This window comes from Alosa alosa, chromosome 14 (assembly GCF_017589495.1).
Source record: "Alosa alosa isolate M-15738 ecotype Scorff River chromosome 14, AALO_Geno_1.1, whole genome shotgun sequence".
Classification (NCBI taxonomy): domain Eukaryota; kingdom Metazoa; phylum Chordata; class Actinopteri; order Clupeiformes; family Clupeidae; genus Alosa; species Alosa alosa.
In genome coordinates, this window is record NC_063202.1 from 16,098,382 (window position 1) to 16,102,896 (window position 4,515).

General features: G+C 40.1%; 1 protein-coding gene across 1 annotated transcript in view; it reads left to right on the plus strand.

Moving 5' to 3' along the window:
• dok4 (docking protein 4) overlaps nt 1-1,748 on the plus strand; it is a 53,737-nt gene extending 51,989 nt beyond the window's left edge. The window contains exon 9 of the mRNA XM_048262377.1: nt 1-1,748. This exon is cut by the window's left edge and continues 1,934 nt beyond it. The gene's annotated coding sequence lies outside the window, so the exon portion shown is untranslated.
• The last annotated feature ends 2,767 nt before the right edge of the window (nt 1,749-4,515 follow it).

Below are 4,515 nucleotides of genomic sequence, written 5' to 3' on the forward strand. Positions count from 1 at the left end.
ATATAAAATCGATTGATGAAATGTATTAGAACATTGATGAAATAAATGTATTAGAACTATTTAGAATACTGTTCCAGTCCCATCAGTCGAAAGCTATTCTCTAACTACTAGAATGCACCAGGGAGTAAGCAGTTGTTATAAACATGATTAAGAGAGTATACGGCTGGACTGGGTGAGGGTGGAGAAGTCTTACGTCTATGGCTATTGCTTGTTACTTAATGCTGGAAGACACAAACACACTCTGTCTATCTCTGTCTCTCTCTCTGTCTCACTCTCATACACACACACACACTGCCACACATATGCACACACACACACACTTACCTTATTTTTGTTGTGTTGTATTACGATAAAGAAGGGCTAAGTCTGTATGGATATATCTCCCCCTGTATTTTCTGTTGATGTCTGCCTCTGTATATAGAACCTGATCTGGGTTGTTGCTGCCCTCCCGGGCCACTGTAGATAATGCTATTTATTTTACATCACGTGATTGTTCATGGACAGCTCCACTGATATGTGTATGTCATTCTGTTTGTTTGTTTGTTTTATTTGTATGTGTTTGTGTGTGAGTTCAACTGCACAACTCTGGTTACACGAAAGACCATACTTAAAGCTGATGGAGTTGGTTGATTTGACATTACTCAGTCTTTTTTTTTTTTTTTTCAAACATCCAGTCCATTGGTTTTATTCTCTGAATTGGATTCATGACAAAAATGAATTACCTGTGGACTCATGACATAAAAGCCCCCTACTACTGTCAATTCCTTAATCATCTGTCGTATCACAGAGCTTAGTCGAGTGAATGCCAACTTCCAATCTTGTGCTCTTGGTCATAATCACATAGCTGTCTTTGCTAGAGCGGTATGCAATCAGGTACAAACTCCCCAATCACATGGTTTGGACTGGCGTACTTTGCCCATCGAAGTGACATAGATTGATTTAGCTTCACTCACACATTTGAATTACTAGCCAAGTTTGACTCTATATTACCGCAGTCTTTAGAAAGTGCTGCTAATATCATGAGTGAACAGTAAGGTCAGGTCTCAGCTCATTTGAAAAAGCAGTATGGGACTAATGGAGATTATACAGCTTATCAGTTGGAAGTAATGAAAACACAGCTTGTTTTCTAGATTTCACTCTGACTAGCTGACTGTTCTCATCTCAGAAATCATTAGAATGATCCACAGGAATGATTTTACAAATAGATTAAACAAGGACAAGTGACATCATTGTAAAACCCATCAGCTAGCTTCTTCATTTCCATACAACCCAATATAGAGAATGCCAGTTCAGGATTTGTACACGTCTGTGTCAAAGTGGGAAGTTTTTCTTTTCTCTGCACAAAACCAGACTAGAGACTCAAAGTACAGAAGACTATTTCTGCTTGTTTGACCTAAACAGCGTATGCATATAAAATCAACTGTAAAAGCTTAATGCAGAACTCCTTCATGTTTGAAGCTTCATTACACCGTGAAAGAGCTGTCTTTCTTTGCTGTCTTGAGATGTGTTCATGAGAGTGTCTGGCTGTCAAAAAGCAGATACAAGAAGCAAGAGTCAAATGCATATTTTGTCAGCGGGTCAAAGAATCCATTGCGGTGAACCTTAGTGTGCAATGTAGTTGTGGTAGGAGCATGTTGCAGACTCACCCACATTGCATGAGTTCCTTTCACATAATGCCATGTGTGTCCAGTAATGTTTGTGGTAAAACATTTTGCAGTTTTTTCAATAAAATGTTTTTACACACTGAAGTGAGGGCTTTGTAATGTAACACCTGTAAAGTAACATTGTATAAATGTAAAAAATATTTAATTAGTGAGTTTTGATCTCTCCTATATGGCAACCTTCTATATGACTGCCTACCCAGATGAAGTATCTGTTATTGGAGAGGTCAAAATGCCACTAGATGTAGTCTTTTAAAGCAGCACAAACAAGAGTTACTCCTTTGTTCCTACCCGAACACAGAAAGTTGCTAGGTCGGTAATCACCTATAGAGGGCCGCTCAGACAATGGCAGAAGTCATGTTATGTTATGAGGTTATGTGCCATCAAAATTATTTTGGAAACGTTTAAGGTAAAAAAAAAAACTGTTACGGGTGCCTTTAATGATGTCTTACATCTCACATCCAAACAATCTCACAAGTGACACTGCACACATTCCACAATAAGCTCTTTGGTCTTCTTGGGGTTGAGAGCCAGGTTGTTGTCAGTGCACCACGATGTTAGGTGCTGGACCTCCTCCCTGTAGGCCGTCTTATCGTTGTTGCTGATGAGACAATCGCCGTAGTGTCGTCTACAAAGTTTTTTTATATATGTTGGAGCTGTGGTAGCTGTACCCCAACCACCTTAGACGCTACATTAACCAGCTTTGTTAGCTTACGCTTGCTGATCATTGGAAGACCACTGTACCACACCACAATACGAAATGTCAGGACTAATTCAATAAAACACTGGTAAAACTCTTCAGCTGCTGAGAAGCCTACCTCCTGCTGAGGTGACGTCAGAGTGTTCCCAATATGTTGTTCAGTGTACATCACAGCAGGAACTTCATCTACACTGAGAAGGAACTTCATCTACATCAATGTGTGTGACTATAGCACTGCCTAACTACCAAACATCCTGTTGATGTTGCAAATGAAAATAACTTTTACAAAAAGTCAGTTACTGGAGATGCAAGAGAGGAGGATAACCAAGTCTTGGACAAAACCTTAAGTTTGTCTTCCTTAAAGGTGCTCTAAGCGATGTCATACATTTTTTAGACTAAACCGTTTCACCATCCGCTAGCTGCCTGTGTCCTGAATAGACTGTTAAAAAAAAACACGATCTCTGTGGACAACCCAGGCTCCAAAAAACAAAAACACAAAACAACTTGGGCAAACCTTGCCCATAAAAACATAACAAACTGTTCCAGCAAATCACCGATGAGATGCACGTTTAGGAAAGTTTCAATTGCAAGGGAGGGAGGGGGAGGAAATAGCGAGCTAGCTTTCTGTTTTGTTTGAACGCCAACAGAAGTGACGTTACCCAGCATCGCTTAGAGCACCTTTAAAGAAGCCCTATGCAACAAGCCCTATGCCCTATGCCCTATGCAATATGCAACTTTCTGGTCCCGGACCTCGAAAATGTAGTCAGATTGTAGTTTCTAAGAACACTGCAAAACGGACTCCGACTTGGCTTTGTTGCTGTTTAAATTGTAAGTAGCCTACCCTTGGGTGAACTTCGTTTTTGTAATGTGGTTTGATAGTCTCTTGAACAATGTGTTTGCTCGACCGTTTTATTGTGAGCCCTGTATGTGTTTAGCTTGGTTTCTTGATGGCTAGCTCGCTAGCTAGTGGGGGTTTAGCGTAGTTAAAAATAACTTTGACAAAAAGACTCTTACAGTTGCAAGGGAGAAGGATACCTCAGCTTGTAAAACTGGTTGGGCCTCCAGTTTAGCTCAGACACCTCCTCAGCTCCTCACTGACCTCCTGATCAGAGCCCGTCTCTAAAGCCTCAGAGTAGCCTTCTTCCTGCTGAGTTGGTGCCAATGAGGAATTAGTGTCTCCAACATGTCCTTTGGTGTCATCCTGGGTCTGCAAACAGAAATGGCACTGTATCATTATACAGTGTAAGACAACCTCTATAGCAGCCTCTAGTGGAAAACTAGGGTACTATCAAAACATTAAAGGATTCAGAGAGATACAAAGAACTTAATAAGAAACACCACTTACTGGAGTTGTGATAGAAGAAAATTCAGTTGTGGACAAAACCTGTTGGGCCTTCAGTTTCTCATCCTTAGGAAGCTCTGAAACCTCTTCGGTGGCTTTCTCAGTCTCCTCTCCTCCTTATGATGAAAGTCAGTGGGGCATCTGGTGGTCTAGGTGTCTTTACCAGGACCTTTCCCAGATACAGTGGTGGCAGTTATCATTGTAGAATCACCCTTGTTATGCTCACTGACACTTCTCAGGATGTACAATTCTCATCCACTCAGCGCATCTTTTGTTATTTGTTTTCTTCAGTTCATTCTCAAACATCCTCTCTACCACCTTAACATTTATAAACTCATTCATCCTGGTGGAAAACATGAAGTAGTTGAGATTAGGTCATTTTCACACATTTATAATTTTTTACAGTCAAGGTAACTAAAATACAGTGTTTTTAATGACACATTAAAGGAGAATTCCTGCAATTTTTCATAGATCTCTGTTTCTCAAGGTCACTGAGTACTGTCGGTACGAACAAAAATTAGTTGCTGCAGCCAACAGCTAGAGCTGTTACCTTTGTATTAAGTATGATGCCTTCTTGTTTTGTTTGTTGATTTTGTTTGTCTAACAAACAACTGTTTGGTCAACTGCCAATGTGTATAAAAGTGCTATAAATTGACACTGGCATTAATATAGAAATAAACTATCTTAACTTAATTTAATCCCAAGATCATTATAAAGAAAATGAACATTGCTGAAGCCATGGCTACCCCTGATTTCAGAGTGGCTGGCTTTATGACATCACCAGAAGAACACAGTGGAGTTCTAGATGACAA